The following is a 24705-nucleotide window of genomic DNA, read 5'->3' as shown; positions in this document are numbered from 1 at the left end:
TGATTATTTAATTTTGAAACAAGGGATAGCACAAAACCTTATATTATTAAAAATAAAATTGTAATAAATGAGGAACATTTGCAAGATCCACTCTATTATAATCTACTTAGTAAAAAAGTGCTTCCAAAGGTAACAGCCACACTGAATGTAAAAGAATGTTATTCTTACTTGCTTTATAGGCATTGGTTAAAGCCAAAGATATAAGAATATATAAAAGAAGGATAAGGAACAAAAAAGTAGACTGGTCATCTTAGTGTTTTGGGTGATAAATATATCCACGTTGTATGAAATATGTGGTGATAAATATATCCACGTTGTATGAAATATGTCCCAAATAAGGTGCTGTCCAGTATTTCCATTGGGGGGATATTTTTTGGATGATATTTCAAATTGCAAAATGATATTCAGTTGTGGATACTACAGACGTGTACCTGTAACACAGTGCGCCTTCAAGGCAAAGGCTTTTCATTTTGGAGCTTAAATGGTGCCGTAATGTCACAGACTTCCAGGAGTAAAGAAATCAATCAATATGTTGGTTAGACAGCAGAGGCACCCTGGGATTTATCTGACAAGTGAGGAGATCCCAGCCATTTCTCCTGCTATTCCTTTACAACTCTATTCAGACTTTTCAATAGAAAATCTGGCAAATGCAGCAAAAGGAGAAAGAGAAAGAGTAAGAAAAAATAGAAGTCAAATGTTAAAAAATAAAAGTAACAATGAATGTGAACTCTCTGACCTTAAATAAAAAGGAAAAAAATGTACAAAGTCTGGTGCTGAACAAAGCCTTGCTGGAATAAAGGAAAAGTTTTGGTTCACTGCCTGTGCAGGTTGCTTAATCTACCAAATTTAACTGTGGATCCTTTTTCAGTAACTTCTTTATTTCACTCCAATTTTAGGTCCATAATCAACTTCACCAAACATCTTACAGAATTTTAAAGTCAATTAGATATATCCAAGAATATTCTTATTATCGAAACCACGTACTATTTTACTTGAACATTTTGAGAATAAAATAAATCGTAAGTTCCAATGAATTCACAAAGAATTAGAACTTTCAAGGTATTTCACAAAGAGATAGAGAAAAGCATATGTACTCTCTCAAATCAATTAATCTTATCTAGCCATCTCCACTTAGGATACCTTCTATTTTTAATGTACTCTAAATATTTTTTTAAGCATTGGTGAAATGTATAAAATGTTTAATTTTTGTAAGTTCTAACATCAGCACTATAGTTAATTCTTATTATAGTCTGTTGTTTTTGTGGTTAAAAAGACATGACTTTGGTTTGTGATAAAGAATAAGGAAGTAAGGGTGCTGAATTTTTAGATGTTGTTGCTGAAATGTTGCATATCAGAAAAGGCACAAATCTTGATTGTACATTTTTTGCTTAAATTATACTTAATTGTACACTATGGCACAAACACTCAGATGGTGAGGTATGATCCAGCATCCCAGAAGACAACCCCAGGCCCTTTCCAGTCTATGGCCCCTCCACCATCCCACAACTGGCAAGTGTTGTTGAGATTTGCTTCACAAGTTACTTTTGCTTGTGTTTTAGATTCATATATATGAAAACTTACTGCATATTATGTCTGTCTAATTCATTCATACTCTTACGTCAAGGAATACTTCTTAAGTATTATAATAACCATCAGGCTTGCTACTGGCCTTTAGATAAAGAGCCTCACTGAGGTGTAACCGACATGTGCAGTTTGAAGGTGTGGGTACATGAACAGCCCCATGAACAACAGCTAAAATCAAGGCAAGCATATCGATCACACCCAAAGGTTTGATCATGATTGCAACTGATTCTCCTGAATTATGAGAATTTCCATTTGGGTTTAGGGAACACCTCCTCTCCCAGGCCCTCTGAAAGCTTGGGGTCTTTTGGGATGATGCTCTGCCCGCTCAGGTAGTTTCCTCCCACATGTTGTGGTGATCGGTACTCAACCGATTATCCTAAGGAGACACATCAGATCTCTAGGTTATCTATTCTCTCCTATCGCCTTGGCTTCTGGGATTCCAGCTTCAACTCCTAAAATCAAGGAAACTTCCAGAATCTACCTGGGTTCCCACCCCGGCAGCAGATGCAGGCCGGAAACTTTCTCCAGATCATATCACAGCATCATGGGGCATTAACTCCTTTGTTTCCCGTCTCGTGGAGATCATTTTTCATCTTTAACTGATACTTCTTCCTTAGATACTGATTCTTGATAACTTCTTTCATTGCAAGTTCCCTCCTCAGGATCATGTTATCACTTGTGACAATGTGAACACAAAAGGGTTCCTTTGGCTATATCAGGCGGGAATATCCGCTGAAAAACGTCCCCTGGTACTGCATCGTCTCTCACGCAAAGGTGCCTGTTTATAATCTCAGGAATAACCTTCTTGAACAACCCAAACTCACCCTGACCAGAGGGTAACTGCACCGTGTCCTCTAATCCCCTTGAAATGGAAGTACCTCTGCTTGTCTCTTAGCTCTTTTTGTTATCGTTCTCTTCCAAAATTCATTCTTGCCCAATAGAAGAAAATAATCTAGAAACATTTAGTAAAACTCAGGCCAAAGGTCTGGTTGCTTGGGAACCACCATAAAATCCACCATAGTTAGTATTTTTACCTTTTTGTCCTTCTTCTTCCCAGCATTCTGGGCGCTTACCAGGTACCGCAGACTAGGAGGGACAATGGGGCATGGGGTTTCCAGGCTCTTAGAACAGCTTCATTAAGCAATATTTTTACATTTGGCCTTTTACTTTGAAGGCCTAGCAACGTGCTTTGTTGATGCCCAGATATGACCGAGCCCTAAGGATGACTGAAAGTTAATTAAAAAGCACACCAACTGGGCTTGACACCAGAGTGACAGCTTATTATTAAGAGACAAATGCAACAGTTGCATGAACAAAAATTCTTTTAAAAAAGTAATTAATCCATTTATTTCTTTTGGTTAATTAATGAGAAAAATAATCAAAACCAAAAACTCTTTACTGATTTTCTGAGAACGCCTTAGCTAAGATAACTAGCTAGAAATGCTCATTACTCTTAAAATCTGCAAGAATTTGGACTTGGACTTCTCTTGGATTGATCTCACTTTGCACTGGGAAGTCACTCAATGAAGATGGGATGAGGAAAAAGGAGTTTATTTATTTATACATTTTTAAAGATTTTATTTATTTGAGAGAGGGAATGAGAGAGAGAGAGAGAGCACAGGAACAGGGGCAGAGGGAGAGGGAGAAGCAGACTCCCTCACTGAGCAAGGAGCTCAGCACAGGGCCCCACCTCAGGACAATGGGATTAGGACTTGAGCGCAAGGTAGATGTCTAACCAACTAAGCCACCCAGGAACCCCAGGAGGTAGTTTTTTAAAAAGGTAATATTTATTATTATCAGCTTAAAATAGTCAAAATCCAGTATTAACTTCAGTCATGCACACACTCACATACACACTTGCCTTTAATACCTTAATACTAGGGATCATTTTGATTTGGGACCTGAAAATGTCAACTCTGAAAGTTAAATAATGCTTGTATTGTTTCCTCATTGCTACACAACACATTATGCAAAAATTAGTTTAAAAATGCATATTTTTCATTTCTAAGTCTCTAGGGAGTCCGGGAATGGCTTAGTTGTGTTATCTACATTGAGTCTCTCAAAGGGCTACTCCTCCAGGGTTTGTCTCTACTGGAGGCTCCACTAAAGAAGGTTCTGCCTCCAAGATTGCTTGAGTGAGATTTGACTGGATGCTATTCATGAAAGATGGTTCACTGAGGGCGATATTCCCTTACCGGCTCCGGAATAGAGAGGACTCTTAGTTCTATGGTTTAGGGACTGTTCCAAATATCTTTGGACTTTCGTTCCTGAAAGCCAGCAAAATAGAAAGTCTGCAAGCAAGATGGAAGTCACGATCTCGTGTAACATAATCACGTGAGTGACCATCCATGAACTTTGCTTTTTTCTATTGATAAGTACAAAGTCACTAGGTACACCCCACTAAATACATACCCCATAACTTACGGCAACCTGCTCAAGAAACTGACCTCCTTATCTAAAATAAATAACCTGGAAGCCAGCCTGCTCTATTCGATTTGTAAGAAACCAGATTGCTCTCCTCAGCTAGTGACAATCCAGGAAGCTAATTCACTAACTTCTGTAATAGTCAGCCCCAAATTGCCAGGACAAGATAACCAAGAACTTCTTTCATATTTTTGTCCCCATGACCAACTTAAGACCAACCAAAGAAAGTCAAGTATGTTCCCCTAACCAACTGCATAGGATGCCCTGAGTGCCAGATTTCCCAGGCTGACAGCTTCAGGAAGTTTTCCTTGTATCACTACTCTGTGAAGTGTTCCCATAGTCCCACCACCCACTGAGCCTGCTAAAACACAAATCTTGGTGGCTGATTCCCTTGCTATGGGAAGCTCAGAAGAAAACCCCCTTTTTTTTTTCTCCTCACTTGGTTGGTCTTCATTTATTTTCATATCACCTTCAACAGGAGGCAGGACACACATCTTCAGGGATCATGGGGGGTGTCTTAGAAGATTGGGTGCTGGAGAGCTTAAGCAGACATTGTGAGTATGCTCTGCCATAATTGTTTTTCTTTGCTTTCACTGATGCTAGTCAGTGTTTCTGAAAGTGGCATTCTATGTTTAGGATTACAAAAACAACAACAACAACAAAAAAAAACCCACGCAGGTTATTTTATTTATCATGCAACTCAAGGACTGTGGAAGTGCTTTTCCTGATGTGAGATGGGTGAGCACATGTTATTACTTCTGTGAGCCTCAGTATCCAGTATAAGTATCCTTACATTTTACTTTGGGTCTCTTACAACATGGGTTACAACACTTCTACAAGAAGTCCCATAAAGGCAAGTCTCTGTTTCCTCTTCATCTGTTGGTCAACCAGAGATCTGTGATAAAATTGGGAATTTGGTGATTTGGATGCTTCTCAATTTTCTCATTCAGTATTGCACTCAACTCAGGAAATCTATCTGTGAAAGGTAAACATATTTTTAATGTACATAGTCATATGACAATTCTTGAAATTTATAGTTTCAAAGTAGAAAATTGAATAAGTGTCTCAATCATTTATCTGGTCCTTTATAGTTCTTATTTACATTAGTAACATCATCATCAACTGGGACGCACGTTATCCACGTCTTATCATCTTCACACCAATGAGTTGACACTTAAATGGCAAATATAGAATTGTGGATCCTGGTACATAAGTCACCTTGCTTTTTGATTATAGTTGATTAAACCAAATGCTCTGCCCACAGTGAGATGACTGTCACTGGCCCAAAGTCACTCTCCAGAAGAGTTTCAGCAAAAGGTAGAAAGAAAGAGAATGTATGTGTCGTAGATAGACAAAATTTCAGTTCCACAATGAGATGTTCTTAAGAATAATGTGTGACATAGAGCAAAGCCTGAGAAAGGCAGTCAGTTTGTCACAGGAATAATCTGAGGATGGCACATTTCTACAGTAAAACAACAAGGGCTTCAGAAGTAAAATTATAACACTGACATTTGATTTATCCAGACAATTTTAATGGCTGTTGTGACCATTTAAGCATGTAGTTTCATGAGACCTGGACACATGGCAGCCTGGTCATGTTGCATTTCTCATTTCTACCCCAAGTGTCATTGCGACAAACCCTCATCCTTTAGAATCCCCTGAGCGTGTTTCATTTCCTTAAGATCTGTGGTGACAGGAGCCAATGAAGAAAACATGATGACACAAAAACTTAATACCCAGCCGTCCCAACCCCAACAGGGTGCCTGGTTGGCTCCGTTGATTAAGCAGTGGACCCTTGGTTTTTGGCTCAGGTCATAATCTTTCAGTCATGGTCTGGGGGCTGTGGGATTGAGCCCCATATCAGGCTCTGTGCTCAGCATGGAGTCTGCTTCAGATTCTTTCTCTCCCTCCCTCCTGCTCATTCTCTTTCTCTCTCTCTCTCTCTCTCAAATGAATAAATAAAATCTTAAAAAAAATACTCACCTATCCCCTAACCCTTGGCAACATTAGATTGAGTAATGCAAATTAGGGAATGCAGATTCCTTTGTGTGTGTTAGATCATTGATGGCATATTTTAGCTACTCTGATTACTAGAACTTTCTTTGTCATTAAGAATTGGGCAACTAGGGCACCTGGGTGGCTCAGGTGGTTAAGCAACTGCCTTTGGCTCAGGTCATGATCCTAGAGTCTGGCTTCCAACTTCACGGGGAAACTGTTTCTCCCTCGGACCTTCTCCCCTCCCATGACTCTCTCTCTCTCTCTCTCCAATGGATAAATAAAATCTTTGAAAAAGGAATGCTGAAACTATTGGTGGAATCTGTGTATTTATATATTACAGAGTGTTCCCTCCCAAGCATATTCTGATGAGGATTTATGAGAATGTGTTAAGACTAGGAAGAAAATATTTCAAAAATAAGTTTCTCCAAATGTATATCTATTTTTAATATTATACATGAAGTCTCCCAATTTATCATTTTTAATTAACTAAATGAATCTCATTCCATGGAAGAAACAAAATATAACCTTATTATTGACTGTATAAGTTGATATTAATTTACTACACTAGTGTACTTCTCTATAATAAAAATCTTTCTGTAATTTTTCATACATGCATTATAATTTCCTTTGGAAAAGTAAATTTATTGGTTTAAAAATATCCTAAATTTTGAGTTTTTGAGATCTATGGCTCGATTATAACAGTTCATTATTTCAAAATATTAAGACCAATTTATATTCCTGTTCAGTTACTTTTTGATTATTATTTGAGGCTAGCAGTTATTTCCATTTTTACTTTTTTACTTTTTCATGGGCAAAATGCTTATTAACTTTTACACTTATTTCACACTTTTTATTTTTAATGAGGTTGAATTTTTTTGTCTTATAATTTGAACATGCATTATTTCTCTGTGAATGATCATATCTTCTGATTATCTTCCTGTGGAGATTTTTATCTTTTCTGATTAGCTTTTAAGAGATTAAAAAAAAAATTCAAGGGTATGAAACTTATGCCAGCCTCTAATCTTCCATTATAATTTCCAATGATTTTTTTCTAATATTTCAATTTAGATGTTACCAAGCAGCGAGAATGTGAACATTTAAACTCTTCATGCAGTAAAATCAATCAGTTATTACATAGTGTAAGGGTTGTTGATGTTATTGAGTGTTTTGTTTTGCTTTTGATGCTATGCTTTTAAAGTCCAACTATATGGAGAACATGTTACCATCCTTCTTATTCTATTGACCTGTATGCTCATATGCCTAGATTATATCTTATGTTTGGTAACAGAAATCTCCTTATTCACCTTATTTTTCAGGTCTCAAATGAATTGCCATTTATCCTCTATTTCAATGACTTTATGTCAGTTATAAAGGTGCTGACGGCTCCTGCTAGAGTACATTTCCACACTTATGACCAATTACAGCTGCCAACAGGACTGATTTCAATGATTCAACAATATGGGAACTTATGGCCATTCCTGTCCCAAAGAGAGCAGATTTCTGTATTGGAAAGTCCAGTCTGAGAATATTACAGGGAAGCAACAAAGGATGGTTTCTTAATGAACAATAACAAAACAAAACAAAACAAAACAAAACAGCTGGGTGGAATAAAAAGATGACTTATTAACTACACCTAGCCACTTTTCCATTCCTCTGACACTACCATAGTTGGCCCTTTATGATTTTTTACTTGAATTGCTTTGGCAGTCTGCTAAATAATCCACCTGCCTTTCATTCTTTTCTCTCTCTTTTTTTTTCAGAGAGAAAACACACAAATCTATTAATGTTCCTTACACAGTTAAAATTAGCTAATGTACCACCACTGTTCTTAGGAAAAACGTTAAATATTTTACCAGAAATAGAAGGCAAGCTATGGACATAATTCAATTTATTTTTCACCTTTCCTATATTACATCACAGAATCAAACTCTATCAAAATTCCTGGATTTATTAGAGCAGGCCCAGATGTTTCTTACCTGTTGACATATGAACATGATTCTCCACCGAACTGCAAATTTTGAATGCAATTAATGTTTCCTGCCACGGCATTCTGAGGTGACCTTAATCACAGCATTTATCACCACATATCTTGTTGACAGTTCGTAACCCACTTCAGAATTGAAGTTCTATGAGGGCAGGAACCGTATGGTTCATCTTTGTGATGAAGGCCAAGTGGTCCTTATAGAGGAAGTCTCGGATGTTGATTTAGGGAATGCAGGTACAAACATACAAGCAAAGGCATCCATGCTAAGGGAGAACCTCCTCTCCACAATATTAAGTTGGCTAAAACCTCTTATTCTAAACCCACTCTGGTCTTCCTTTTGTTCCTTACCCCTGTGAAGAAAACCTGGTCTGAGATGTGAAATCAAAAGAAGGTAATAAACCAGCGAGCAGAGTCTTTTCTCAAAACCTTCGCTGTCAGTTCATAATCCAGATGCTTACCCAGAATGCACTTTGTCTTCCGCTCTCCACCTCAAGGCTATCATTGATCTACCTTGCAGGGATCTATCTGATGTTTTCCCAGGTGGGTAAAAACTCAATAATGTTGGGACTGAGAATTCTGGTCTCCAGGTTTACCAATGAAAGCTGAATTTTTTTTTCACCCATCCATCTGATTTATGTGGCAGTCTTTCAATTTGTTGTGAACTCAATATGGAAAGAAAAGGATTATTTTATTGGACCCCTGAGCCCAAATGATGATGTCAAAGTTTTCTCTGTGGTAATATTTTTAAGAGATTCAAACAAAACTTTCAAAGTTAATATTATGTAGGGTGGTATACTTTTGCTGGCTTGTTTTTATTCCAATGACAGATAGAAATCAATTAGGGGTTACTGGAAAATGATAACTGTAGAAAAGAAAGTGCACCCATTAGACGAAGTCTGAGAGTTACTTAAGTAAGTCCTTATTATCTACTTCTGTAAAGGAAAAAGCTGACACATTAAGAGCACAGTGACAAGTTACTATAATAAGCTAATAGCAAATTCACTTACTCTGCTTAATTCTTTGTTTGTAGAGAGGTTGTCTGAGCCACATTTTCTGCTTCTTTCTTTTCCATTTTTACCACAAATTTACCCCCTCATGTAATATGTAAATTGCGACTTAATGTGGAAGTATAAAAAAAATTGTGCTGCAATATTTCATCTGAAATTCTCCTATTTTGTGAAAACAACCCATAAATGATGAACTAGCACTCCCAGAAATGAACAGTACCAGAATCCTTATGTTAAATCTTTTAACAAAAAGAAAAAAAAATCAAGAAAAAATATTTCCTTTACTATCCCAGCATACATTTACCAATGTGAACAATGACAAAAAATGTCCACAATAAGATTATACGTGATAGGAGTACTTGGGTGGCTCAGTCAACTAAGTGTCTGCCTTTGGCTCAGGTCCTGGTCCCAAGGTCCTGGGATCGAACCCCAACTTGGGCTCCCTGCTCAACCGGGAGCCTGCTTCCCCCTCTAATTCTGGTACTCCCTTCCCTCCCCACTCATGCTCACATATTTTTTCTCTTTCAAACAAATAAATAAAATCCTTTTAAAAAAGGATTAAAAATGATGAATTTGAATATGTTTGCATTTGTATATTTCCATAGACACAGACCTCGTGAAATATGTGAAGAAAGAGTAAAAAAAAAAAAAAAAAAGAGTCAACAAAACGTCAAGAGTAGATGTTCTAGTCATTTCTCACTGTGTAACAACCAACTTCAAAATCTTAGTGGCTTATTTCACAGACTTTTTTTTTTTTTTTCACTCACAGGCCTGCCATTAGCTGGAGTTTGGCTGATTTGGTCTCAGTTTGGCTGCGCTTGCCTGTCGCTCTCTACTGGGGTCATGGCTCTTTGTCCTGTGTTCTTTTACATCAAACAATGACTCTGCGGGTCTTTAGGTCATGCTCTTTTCAGAGAGGCTAGTAGAAGTCTGACAGGGCAAGCAAAATAACTCAAACATTTTTTTTTTTTAAGATTTTATTTATTTATATATTTATTTGATAGAGATCACAGGTAGGCAGGGAGGCAGGCTGAGAGAGAGGGGGAAGCAGGCTCCCCCCACTTGCCATCTTTCAACTTTGTGAAAGTTACTAGTCAATGTTCTTTCTTTAAAATAAAAACAAAGAAGCAATAAAAAAAATTATCTGAATTCCTGATATACTCAGTGTAGTAGGTTATTACATTATTGTTTCTAATTCTTTACTTCCCTGCCATGCAACCTGGTTGTACTTACAACTTAAGTGGAGGTTGGACATGTGATTTTCTCAGACAAATGTATTCCTAAGAGATAGTGCATGGACAAAAGAGTGGTTTAAATATGTCTGTGTTGAGGTGCCTGGTGGCTCAGTGGATTAAAGCCTCTGCCTTTGGCTCAGGTCATGGTCCCAGGGTCCTGGGATGGAGCCTGGCATCGGGCTCTCTGCTCAGCGGGGAGCCTGCTTCCTCCTCTCTCTCTCTGCCTGCCTCTCTGCCTACTTGTGATCTCTGTCTGTCAAATAAATAAATAAATAAAATCTTTAAGAAAAACCAAAAACCAAAAAATAAAAACAAATCTGATATTCTAAATTTGTGCTGTAAATTAGATAAATATTTAAAATTTAAGTTATCAATATTATTTGAAATATTGAAATGTTATATATGCTGAATAATTACTATAAAGATGCTTTCCTCAACTCAAATTTACGTGTGTATATCCTCATACATTCCTCTAATGTGTTTATAATGCCTTATCACACTTTAACAATCTTTGCTAGTTTGAGTTTATTTTGTGGTAATGACTAAACATGGGCTGATGGTTCCTGCACTGTTTTAATTTTTCTACTGATATAAAACTGAACTACCGTGAGATATAAAATTTGGATAATTTTAAATATGCTATTTTGCTATTTATATATATATCATTAATCTGCATGATATTGCTCCTTTGTATGCATTATTGGAACTTTTAAAAATAATTTTATAGGGGCGCCTGGGTGGCTCAGTGGGTTAAGCCGCTGCCTTCGGCTCAGGTCATGATCTCAGGGTCCTGGGATCGAGCCCCGCATCGGGCTCTCTGCTCAGCAGGGAGCCTGCTTCCCTTCCTCTCTCTCTGCCTGCCTCTCTGCCTACTTGTAATCTCTCTCTGTCAAATAAATAAATAAAATCTTAAAAAATAATAATAATAATTTTATAAGTTTTAAATAATTTTTAATGATGTAGCTTGCATTGATATACAATTATGTGCCATCATTTAAACAAAATTATATTTGTCAATTTATTCAATTCTTTCAGCCCTCTGCACATTTTCAGATGATTATATATATTGAGCTAAGTTTATTTTCCTTCATATTGTATTTATTATTACAGATGGAATTTTCCTAATGTTGAAATTTATCTAATTTTTGTTATATATGAAGAAGCAATTGTTTTAGATTATTTTGTAAGTGACTACTTACTGAATTATTTCATGTTTACATTATTATTATTATGATTTTTCATTATTTTAGAATCTATACTTTTTATATTATTTATCTGTTTCTTTGAATTGGTGAGAAACTTCAGAACACAATTAAAATTTTTTTAAGGTTTTATTCATTTATTTGAGAGAGAGAAAGAGCACAGAGGAGAGGAAGAGGGGGAAGCAGACTCCCTGATGATCAGGGAGTCCCACCCAGGGCTTGATGCTAGGACTCTGAGATCATGACTTAAGCTGAAGGTAGTCACTTAACTGACTGAGCCACCCAGGCATCTCTGGACACCATTAAATTAAAAAAAAAAAAAAAAAAAAAAAAAAGGAAAGCTTCATCTTCCTCCTGTTTATTAAATAGAGTGCTCAACATGTCTTACCTTTAAGCATTTTGCGGTTTGGTCTAAATTTTTCATCGTGTTAAGAGAGTCTTCCTCTTTTCACATTTTGATAGACTATTGCATCAAGGATGCCTTTTCTGCATCAGTAAACATTTTTGTACTTTTCTTATTTTGACTAGTTAATGTTGTGAAATATATTTAGTTAATTTCCTGGTTCTGAATAATTCCTACCTTGCCAAAATAAATCCTGTTTGTTTGGGTGTATTATTCATGTGATATTTTATTTGGTTCTATGTGTTAATGTTTTATTTATGACTTTGAATCAATATTTATAAGTGAAATAATCTCTATGTGACATCCTTGTCAGCATAGCACTGTTTTGTAAATATATTGAGAAGCTATCTTTTCTCTCTGTGCTGCTGAAAAGTATAAATAGTATGAGAGTTATTTATTCCACTAAATTTATAAAAATTCACCCATAAAACCATCTGGATATGGAGTGTTGATGGAGATAAGTTGTTTGAAAGAATTCTATTTTTTTTTCATTAATCTCAATCTGCTTATATTTTGTAATTCTCTTCAATTATCTTCCTTTAACCCCATTTCCTTTAGTACCTACCTGCACATTTATTTCAAAGGTACTCGGTTGTGATCCATTCTTTTTTTTTTTTTTTTTAAGATTTTATTTATTTATTTGACAGAGAGAAATCACAAGTAGTTGGAGAGGCAGGCAGAGAGAGAGAGAGGAGGAAGCAGGCTCCCTGCTGAGCAGAGAGCCCCATGCGGGACTCGATCCCAGGACCCTGAGATCATGACCTGAGCCGAAGGCAGCGGCTTAACCCACTGAGCCACCCAGGCGCCTGGTTGTGATCCATTCTTAATTAAAAAGTATTCAGTTTGCTTTTTTCAATCAATAGTTTCTTGAGAATTTGAGACTAGCTGAGAGCTAGGGATTGAGTACTCATTAAGAAGGACAACCTTTCTGCCTTCATGGAAGTTATGTTCTAGACCATCAAATCCCATGGATACAAGCAAATACAGAGCAAGGCAAGCATGATGGTTGAGAATAATTGTAGGACAGTACACGGAGAAGGGTGGTCAGGAATTCTTCTCCAGGAACGTGGTATTTGAGCCAATCAACAAGAGTACATGAGGAAAACCTCCAAGGGAAAGGACTGATAAAGTACAAAATCGCCAATGCAGAAAACAGTTCAAAATTCTTAGTAAGTAGAAAATAAGACCTGGGTGACTTGAGTAGCAACAGCCCCTCCCATGAGAGTTCTCTGTTAGTTGATGGTCTTCCACCCACTGAACGGTCTAGGTTTTCTGAACTCCACATCCAACCTTTAACCCTTCAGACAAGTCCTCATCCATTCCAGCTCCAGCTCATGTAGGGGTGCATTCACTCTCCACTTACTTGTACATGTGCTGACTGTAATCAGTGTTGAGCCATGCCGGTGACAGCAGACCACCTATGCCACTACTTTCCTCACTTCTTGTCTTATTCAACTTAAATTCCTTATGAGCAAACAAAGCGCATTCTCAGGTAAAATATTTTGAGTGGCAAAAAAATGAGTAATGCATTGCTCTGCTGATGATTTCATCACTTTACAACACAGTGCCGATGTCCACAGTGCTATACTACCTCTACCAAACACCCACAAGGGAAGGTCAAACAGAAGGTCAACATCAAAATAGATCTTGAAAACTGAAACTCACTTCTTTCTAGAACCTCTAATTTTATTAATTTCTACAACACCAATTACTTTGAACACATCTAGGAGTAAGAATTACAAAAGATGTTCACCTAATCATTGACTTTCTTTGGTAAAATACAAATCTTTGGATACCATGTTTGTTTGTTTTTTCCCTTCTTACAACTAATTTGTATGTATTGGAGAGTTTATGGTAAGGTCTTTGCAGGCTTTTCAGCTTTTGGAAACTCTTCAAATTCTTTCTGGACTCAATTTAGTCACGTTACCATATTTAATGTTCTGTTCCTTCTTTTGTATTTGAGACACGTTGGAAAAACATTTCAGTAGAGTGTAATGTGGAAAAGAGAATAGATTTCAGATCACATTAGAAGGATCAACTGTTCTTCAACAGAAAACATATTTCAATGGATACCTGGGTGGCTCAGTTGGTTAAGCGTTGGCCTTTGGCTCAGCTCAGGTCATAATCCCAGGGTCCTGGGATAGAGCCCCACATCAGGCCCTGCTCAGTGGGGGTCCTGCGTCTCCCTCTGCCTGCTGCTTCCCCTGCTTGTGCTTTCTCTTTCTCTCTGACAAATTAAAAAAAAAAAAACTTAAAAATTATAAATAAATAGAAAATCAGTTTTAAACCAAGTCAGAACACACTGAAGCACTATACTTTATATTGTTCTTATCGCCTAAGGCAAATTATATAAAGTGTCACTTTAAATGTTATCATGAGCTATAAGCAATGATTCATTAATAAAGGCAATAGGATTTTACTGTCAATGTTGACTAAATTAATACAATAGATAGTCTTTAAGTATGGACACATTTTCCCACTTCTAATGAGATTAAAAAAAAAAAAGAGCAATTGAAATCCAATGTAGCCATGACTGGGAGAATGCACTGTCTTTACAAGCCTTAGATGTTAATTCTCAAATACAAAAAAAGAAAAAAAAGACCAGGTGGACAGAATGGTTTTCCCCAGTTATGCATGCATACTGAATGCTATTCACACTTCCATTTACTCGACGGGGTTGTTGATTATTGCTTTTTTACTTGAATGGAAGGAGCATGACAATCTCTGAACAGTGTCCTGGGAACAGAGACTGAGACTAGCAGCAGATGGAGTCGGCCAGTTCCGGTCACACTAGATGTCCTCAGTGCCAGTAATTTTAACAAAAAATTATTTCTGACTAATTTCTTTTCTAGAGAGACTCTTTTATTAATTACTGTTTCTCTGTCTTGCAATCAAGTACAAGTGTTTAAAGATGGCCTTGAGAAGTATTCACAGCTCATTAAAGTATACTTTGCTCCTAAGTGGGTTTTGTTCCCTACCTGCTCAAGGCTAGATGTCATTATAAAAGACACTTCTATGAGGATCTCTGTTTTAGACTCAAAACCAGTGGTGTCTATTTTCCTCATTTGCATAAGAAAAATGATTTTTTAATAAAGAAGAATTAAAGATAAATTGATACCTTTATATTTTGAGGAACTTTTAAGTATTTGTGTCTAAGTTAAGAAAAGTGTTTAAAATCAGACACATGAGTTGTTTTAAAGCATAATTGCATTTATGATATTTGCAAACCTACTTTTCTCTTGCTTTCAGCTTAGGTCATGATTTCAGCGTCCCCAGATTGAGCCAGATGTGGGCTCCTGCTCAGCAAAGAGTCTGCTCAAGAGAGATCTCTTTCTCTCTGCCCTTCCCCCAACTCATGCTTTTGCTCTCACTTTCTCTCTCTCTAAAAATATAAATAAACAAATAAAATCATTAAAAAGATTATAGAAAATAATGGAAGAGCTGATCTAAAGAAATCAATGAATAGTATTTATATGCTGTGCAAATCCTCAATGGGGATATTTGGTGTCTTTCTAACAGAAAATTTCCTATGTCCCCAGATAAGTCCACTGTTCCGACTTCTTCACATCTTCTTCACACCATCCTTGCAACATATTTTCCCCCTTTATCCTCTTTAATACCATTTCCATCTCCCCTAACTCAACACAAAGAAATTAATCATCAAGACCCTCATACCACCTGTCAGTTGAATTGGTCTCAAGTACTTCTCGCCTATCTTCCCACCATCCGTATAGCCAAAGCCTGGTCTCTTGCTCTAACCATCTCTTGAATAAATTACCTTGATAGGACAACTCCCATACATCATAACAAAGCCTTCTGTTTATAGCATATGCAGTGTGTAAAGTAATTTTGTGTTGCCAGTCACACAGGATACTCCTCTGAATGACATTGGCTCTCTGAATGCTCTTTCTATCTCTACCAAATTCAAGGAAGCTCTGTCCAAGTATATGCTAAAGATGTAAGAATCTATAAAGATGCAAGGAAAATGATATTTGACAAAAATGTGAAAGAACTTTTCACTGAGTGATAAAGACTAAACAATATTGAGTTATTTGGAGTAAATTTCATTTTATAGAAAAAATAGTATGTTGGGGAGTTATTTATTAGTCAACCATATGTTTGGCTAAATACACTTTGCTCCATTTAATAGTGTTTATTCATAGAAAAACACAGGAAATAAAAACAATAGACATACCCTTTTCATGGACAATGAGCTTAATAGATAGAATCACCCGGACAAAGAGAAAATGAAATTTGCAAATATCATAAATGCGATCAGACTTTAAAAACTACCCATATGTCTGATTTTAAGCACTTTTCTTGACTTAGACACAAATGTTTAAAGATTCCTGAAAATATAAAGGTATCAATTTATCTTTAATTCTTCTTTAATCATTGTTAATGACTGCAAAAATACAGAACTACACCTTCTACCCTCTGTAAAACTAACCAAACTGAACCCCACTAACATATGCGTAGCGGAGCAAATCTCAATGAAATGGAATGGTCTCAATCTCACACAACAGAATTTGGGAAGGATTGGGAATAAAAAAAAAAAAAAGATAAAATCCAAAAAGGAAAAAGTACTACAAAGAGGAAACCAGGAGACAACTTTTCCAGAGAGCTGTGTACAATTCAGTGGAAACTAAGAGTTTATTTTTGGTAAAAATTCAACCTCCTTAATTTACAAGTAGAAAAAAAAAAAAAAATTTACAAGTAGAAGTCAGACAGGAGTCCAGGAAGACAAGGAAGAAATGTGTAGAACCCAAATGGTAGACTTTCTCCAGCAAAATGAGTTAAATGTGAAGGTGTCTTGCACACTCTCTGAAGGTGCTTAATTCTGTCGCACATCTCATTAGGGTTGAGACTGGTTTTGAGGCAATCAGGGTCATAGTGTTGCCCTGGTAAAGGCAGACAGGTCATGTGGTTCCATCAAGCTAAGAGCCCAATAGCCATGAGATTACTCCTACTTTAATTTTTCAACAAACTTTTCAACTAGTGAGAATAAAAATCTAAACATGAGGAGCCTTTCTTAAATGTATAAGATGTACATAAAAGTTGCCAATTATAATTTTGATGTGTTTGACGTATTTAGGGAAATACTGTGGTGATGAAGTTTTATGATAATTCCGACCCCTTCTAATGAAAAAAGTACATTATATACTCTGTATACTCAATAGATAATATAGTCTATCATCCAATCAAGTTTCAGATGCTTTATCAGCCTAAGAAGGTAACTAAGAGAGATAGGTCAAAATCTTTTAAAGCAAAGATAGATTAGTATGAAGTATTTTAAAAATATAGTTGTTAAATTTAAAAATTTTACACAAATGCATCAGTTAATGAGAGAAAACATGTAAAAGAGATGAAAAACATTCCTTTGAATGATGCTTATTCTATTAAATGAAAAAAATTGTTTAAAAAACCTTTTTTCTGAAGAAAATCAAAGAAGGCATATATTTTAAGAAACAAATGTTTACAGAATATAGAGGAAAATGGGATGAACTTCAAAAATATAAGAGCTTGAAGAGCTAGTAAAAGAATGTAAGTAATGATGTGAAAATACTAAAAATATTAAAATCAGTAAAGATTATAAAACATACCATAACCAAGTCACTGACATGGAGACTTGGTTTCAAGGCAAACTTTCCCAAAATGCAAAGGAAAGGACAAAATTAACTAAATTGAAGAAAAAAACTATACAATTATCAATGCTAAAGAGCCATTTTATAGAATGTGAATTTTTCATAGTCCATAGTCCAAGTGAGTATATTGCACTAATGAAAACGTACAGAAAAAAACAGGAAGCCTTCTTGAATTCAGAAAGACCTGTAACTGTAGGTTGAAATCATACACAAAATATCACTTGAGTTATTTACATTTAATCACCTATAAAGCATATCTTGATTAGGTTTTAGAACTCTTACAATAAAGAAAAAAAATTGACCAATTTCAAAGGAGAATTAACACATCACCTTCCAGACAAAACCAGGCTAGTCTAGCCCTTCCTCAGCAACACAGTTCCCAGAAGACAACAGAACAATATCTACTAAAAGAATTTTGAAAAAAAAAAAATTGAAACACAGCCCAAGAATTCTAAACTCTTCCATTAATTCACATTTAAAAAAACGCAGGGGTTGCAAAATTTGTTTACCATCAGAAAGTGTATCTACAGTGTATTTTTTTTTCAAAATTTATTTCATATCAATTTAGGGGCAAATAATCATTTAATTTAAATATCCCCTATATTCTAATAATCCCCAACTTAGATCATCACATCAGTGTCCTATGGTCGCCAAGCTTCCACATATAATTTATCATTCTGATTTGGATATTCTAAGACTTACCAAACTTAAGATTTACAAGCAGAAAACATTTTTCCCTCCACATAATATACATTCCTATCCCATTACCTAAATAACCCCCATCTCTTTACTTAACGTGTGAATCCACGAGTTACCTTTGCAGCCGCTGTCCTCACAGGCTTCGCTGAATCCATTAGTCCATCTGGTCTACCCCGTCTAGCACCTGTGATAAACCCATCCGTGTCTTCCACTGTTAGCCCGTTGCTTCCTGTCGGAATGTCACAATCAGCAACAACTACTCTCCCTGCTTCCACCGTGGTAGCACCACAGTTAATCTGCACACAACGAGATCTCAGGAGGAATGACCAACCTGGAGTCTGACTTAATCCCACACCACCTTCCCCCTTTCCCTCTGTTTGAGCCACACTTGACCTCATTGTGGTCTTTGTTCCCTGCAATCAGTAACTCACCCAAGGTCATGTGGCTTTACAACATGAATTACATGAAGTAACTTCCCTATTTAAAACCCTACTAAGGCTTTATTTACTTTGAAGATAAAATATAAATCCATTATAATTGCCATACATAGCGCGCCCACCTAACTTGGCATCTGAACCAGGTCACCTTTTTTTTTTTTCCTTTTTAAATCAGGGTACAACTAACATACAATGTTGTACTGGTTTTAGATGTACGGCATATTGATTCAACAATTCCATACATCACCCAGCGCTTACCATAGTAAGTGCAGTCACCCTCTATCACAAACAGCATTATTAGAATATCACTGACTACATTTCCAGTACAAAAATGTGCTTTTCTTCTCGTGACTCATTTATTTTATAGCTGAAAGTTTCTACCTCGCGATCCGTTTATCCCTTTCAGCCGTCCTGCCGTCTACCTGTTCTCCGGCAACCTCAGGCGGTTCTCTACGTTAAGTCTGTTTTATGTTTGTGTAACATACACCATATGTTTTTTACCTTTGTTTTACGTTTGTTCATTTCTTTGTTCACTTGTTTTATTTTTTAGATTCCACATATATGTGAAATCATATGGTATTTGTCTTTCTCTGCCTGGCTTATTTCACTGAGCATGATAACCTCTAGGTCCATCCATGTAAATGTCAAGAGAGCATTCTCTTCTTTTCATAGCTGAGTCACATTCCGTGGTGAATATACCACATCTTTTTTATCCATTCATCTATCAGTGGTACTTGGGCTACATCTATGTCTTAGATAATGTAAATATGGTGCTATAAACACCTATATCTTTAGTGGCTATGCCAGTTTGCATTGCCAGTGGTAGTCCACGAATGTTCCCATCTCTCCACATTCTCACCAACACTTGTTATTTTTTGTTTTTTTAGACGTTAGCCATTCTGACAGGTGTGAGGTGACATTTCATTGTCGTTTGGATTTCCATTTCTCAGAGATGAGTGACGTTGGACAGCTTTTCATGTGTCTGTTTGTCATCTGTATATCTTCTTTGGAGAAATGTTTATTTAGGTTCTCTACTCATTTTGTAATTGCATTATCTGTCATTTTAAAACTGAGAGGAAGTATAGTGGTTTTTCTTTTAGATTTTTATTTATTTATTTGAGAGAAGGAGAGACAGAGAAAAAGAGCGTAAACAGGGCTTGCTGCAGAGAGAAAGGGAGAGCGGGGAGCCCTACGTGGGGCTTGATTCCAGCACCCTAAGATCATGACGTGAGCTGAAGGCAGACACTTAACCAACTGAATCACCCAGGAACCCTGAAAGGATGTGCTGTTAAGAAGCTGGAACATGAGGCACGGTGAGTGTCCTGTGTACCAGCTTCTTCTGTCCTGCAAGTTATTTTGCAAGCTTTATTTTATTTTTGGTCCTTATCTTATATCTCCATATGAATTTTTTCTGGGGGAATCAGAAACCACACTCATCAAATTCAACTTCTAGGTCTAAGTTAACAACTTCTAATTTCTCTTTGTGTCTAAACCTTCTTCATCAAACAGTAGATGAACCTTGTATTGACATGTTCGAAATTCCAAGGTTCCAAGATTCTAAAATTAATACTTTATTGTATATCTGTTATTCTGTTTATTGTTTTAATATCTTAAAGTAAGTATTAGAGACTCACCAGGAGAGACTCAGGTGTTCTCACCTTGCATGCAAAAAGACAAAGCAGAGTTTGGCTGTCTGATAAAATCAAGTGTCTGCATAAATTTCCTTTCTGCACCACTTGATGTGGGGGATGAGTGTGCAATCGTTCAGTGACGAGCCTTTGCAACTCTCTCTATATTGACCACTGGAAATACACATGAGAATTATTTAAGCCAAAGAGCATGTAAGTGAGTTCGACCAGTTATTTCTCATAAAAAAATTTCAAGGTGAATTACAGATAAAGTTCCCCATGTAAAAATGGACATGTTTGAAAAGTAGTATATTTGTATTCTTTCCGGAAAGAATGGTACAATTTATCCCATCTTGATGCATTTTCCTTGCACATGCCCCACTTGTTTTCTAAGCTAACTGATTTGAAATAATCTTGCTCCCTACAAAACAAAAATGAGCTTCATCAAATAAAATTCCATCATTTTACTGGAGTTTTAAAAGCATTTGTTTATGTGGAATTATGAATCTTTGCAGTGAGTAACAATTATCTTCCAAAGTGGGCAAAAAAAAAAAAAAAAGTACTGCATATAAATATATTGCACCTTAAAATTGCAGCTCTCAGATGCTGGTAAAAGAAAGAAGTAAGACGAAGGAAACAAATAAGCCAATATTACATCTTGCTGCAGTCCCTTTAGTGGGACGCATGATATTTCTTCATGAATAAAGATGGAGTAAACCACATTTGTAGCATAATAAGAAAAGGTAATTAGTGTCATCTATTCACCACTGTTAGAATTTGACTAGAGAAATTTGATTACGTTTATCACATTTTAAACTTTGAGTAAGTTTTTCAGCTCTCTAATTTAGTTAGTGGTGAAGTGTGGAGAATATAAGTCAGCTTCCTAGTATGATTGATGAGCAGGAACTCAGAGGGATAGGAATGCAAAAAACAAAAAACAAAAAAATTTAAAAACCACAGATATTGTAATATAGACACTGCCTATTGGTTTTAAAGTAAATGTCTTCTAAATCAGTTTGAATCCATTGGAAAAACTTCTATAAAACTAGCAGAATTTCTCCCCCAAACAAATACAAAATGGAATGTGTGTGTGTGTGTGTGTGTGTGTGTGTAGTAGTAGTAGTAGAAAGTCTTTGTGTACCTGTACAGAGTGAAAGGAAATAAATTTTAGGGAAAATAAACTACTTGGCGTTGTTATAACAGCAAGAATTGCTTATTTTTAACTTAAGATCAACTAAGGTAATATGTATCAAAATACATTAGCAATAAATTAATTGAAACAAAGCAAGGAGTTTCTTTTTGGTCATGCTTTGGACACTGCATTATGAATGTATAAGTAGGGTTTCATTCTTAGGCATTAGCATTTTCTAGTTGAAGATTCTATTATTCTAGGTGTTTTGAGTTTTATTTTCCCCACAACTGACATAATATCATCACTGCCTATAGTTCATAAATATTTTGAGAACCAATTAAAACAGTTACATCTGGAGAGGAAGGTACAGGAGTTCAAAGACAGGGGTAGGTGGGAAGTTTTGAGGAATGAGACATCTGAAGCCATAAGAGTTTTAGGATGAAGCCATTAGAGCCTTGATCAAGTAAAGAATGAACAAGAAAGTGCAAATCAGAACCACGATGAGATTTCAACTCACACCTGTCAGGATGGTTATCATCAAAAAGACAACAGATAACATGTGTTGGTGAAGATGTGGAGCAAAGGGAGTCCTTGTGCTCTGGTGGTAGTACAGCCATTATGCAAAACAATGTGAAGTTTCCTCAAGATATAGTACTCTGTATGATCCAATAATCCCACTTCTGGGTGTATATCCAGAGGAAAGAAAATCAGGATCTTGAGATATTTGCTCTCCCAAGGGCAGTGAGGCACCCAAGATTCAGAAACAAAGTGTTCATTGATGGATAAATGGATAAAAAATTATGGTTATATATATACAATGAGATCTTATTCAGTCATTAAAAAAAGAAATCCTACCATTTGTTACAACAGGGGTGAGCCTGGAGGCCTTTATGATAAACAAAATAAGCCAGACACAGATAAGGAGATAATGCTGGTGAACTATTTGAAGGAATAAGTCAGAACTCTGGGATAAGAGCATCTGAAGTAGGAGAAAGGATCAATGTAAGAACACCAAAAACTCCCTTTTGCCTTCTTCTGGTCAACCCTCTCTTCCCCGGAAGCAAACAATATTTTGGTTTCTATTACTCTAGGTTATATCTATTTGTGTTTTTTTCCCTAAAAACTGGATAATGCAGTATGTTTTCTTTTGTATCTAGATTTTTTCACTCAAGAAGATTTTATTATGATTCATCACTTTTAGTTCAGTCTGCTTCCATTTTGGATAGTATTTAAATATACAAATATCTCTGAATCTGGGGCGCCTGGGTGGCTCAGGGGGTTAAAGTCTCTGCCTTTGGCTTAGGTCATGATCCTGGGGTCCTGGAATCAAACCCTGCATGGGGGCCTCTCTTCTCAGGGGGGAGCCTGCTTCCCTCTCCCTCTCTCTCTGCCTGCCTCTCTGCCTTGTGATCTCTGTCTGTCACATAAATAAATAAAATCTTAATACAAACAAAGAAACAAAAATATTTCTAAATTTTATTTTCTCAAATTGATGAGTATGCCAATATATACATAGCAACTATAAAACAAATGCTTGTGCAAGTAGATTTTGAAGCTGGATAAATATGTACAAGTTTTTGGAGACATATATACTCATTGCTCTCAGATGCCTAGTGGTCAGACTGCTGGATCATAAAGTAGACATAAACTTAATTTTATAACAAAATGACAAAAAGTTTCTAAAAGCAGTTGAAAAATTTGTATACTTCCACTAATAATCGAGGAATCTTTTTTTAAGTTATTTTTATTTATTTGACAGAGAGTGATAAAAGAGAAAGGGAACTCATGCAGGGAAGAGTGGGAGAGGGAGAAGCAGGCTTTCTGCAGCATGGGGAGCCCAGTGTGGGTCTGGATCCCAGGACCCTGGGGTCATGACCTGAGCCAAAGGCAGACTTTTAATTGCAGAGCCACCCAGGCACCCCCCAAATCCAGGAATTTAAGTAGATACACCCCCTCATGAACTTCTGATGTCAGTTTTTTGTTTTGTTTTGTTTTGTTTTTTAACTGAAATACAGTTGACACAAAGCTACATGAGTTTTAGATGTGGTCAGACTTTTCATTCTAGCAATTCTAGGTGTTGTGAAATGGTATCTCCCTGTTATTTCAATCTCTATTTCTCTGAAGATGATGTTGAGCCCTCTTTTAATGTGATTGTTGGTCATTCAGCTATCTTTATTTGTGATGGCACTGTTCTGGTCCTTTGGTCCTTGCTGAAGAGTTGTTTCTGGGGAATTGTAGTAGTTACTTATATCATCTAGAGGAAATATTTATGTTGCTAGTGTGGTTAATTATAAAAATCTACATTTGTCTCTTCCTTATTAGTTGGTTAGTCATGATTAAACTAATCTGTAAATACAGCATCATTTATATTAAAGCATAACTATAAAATCTCTGATCTCTTTTAGAAGGTTAATGATGACCAAAGATTCTCTGACCTTCATATAATGGTGAAGTGACCCTATGATCTGGGCAGACTATGCTGCTTTGACCAATGGAATGCAGTTACTGAAAGCACTGTTTTGTTTTCTGGGCTCTTATACTAAGACAGTAGTAGATTCCTCTCTCTCCCTGAAAACATTCAGATCCCAGAGCTGCCGTGTAAGCTGTCCACCAACTTTAGTGATGAGATACGTGGAAAGGGAGGGTGGCCCAGCTGAGCCCAGGCACCTGCATTTCCAAGCAGGTATGAATTAGGTTTATGACTGATGCCATCTTGGAGCCTGCAAGCCCTCCACCAGCTGCATGCTACCAAATCACCCTTTCCTGACAATACACAGGGCAGAGGAATTGTTCTTTTCATCCTGGCCCATTTTTGGCCCATATATTTGTGATATAGGATAGAATATTTTAATTGTAAGACACTGATATCCGAGATAGTTGCATTGCAGCAATAGATCACTGAAATCAAATTGGGTCTCTGGAATTTGGGTGCCTCAGTAAAGTATGGGGCTCTGGCTTTTCGTTTGGGAAAAGAGAGAAGCCCCAGTGCTCCTAGGAAACTGTCTGCAAGCCCTTTGTTCTTTGAAGCTGCAGATACAGGCAACCTCATTATGCATTTGGCTGAACGAACGGCAAAACTGTATCCTACATAATGTAGAAAATAGAAAGTGAACCCAGTAAATTCATGGAGAACATAGGAAGCGCCAGATGATTTTAACTAATTTAAGACAATAGGAGATGAAAGAGTTAAATTAAGGAAGGAATCATCCTGTTAGAGAATACCACAGATAGGGGATATTGATAATACAAATCTCACACTCATAATGCTGTAAGTAAAGTGATTGACATGGGCGAGGCTCCAGGTACCTTGAATTCAGATTTCCACAG

The sequence above is a fragment of the Mustela nivalis genome, assembly GCF_964662115.1.
Source record: "Mustela nivalis genome assembly, chromosome: 14".
NCBI classification, from domain to species: Eukaryota; Metazoa; Chordata; class Mammalia; order Carnivora; family Mustelidae; genus Mustela; species Mustela nivalis.
This window is presented reverse-complemented; position numbering follows the sequence as displayed.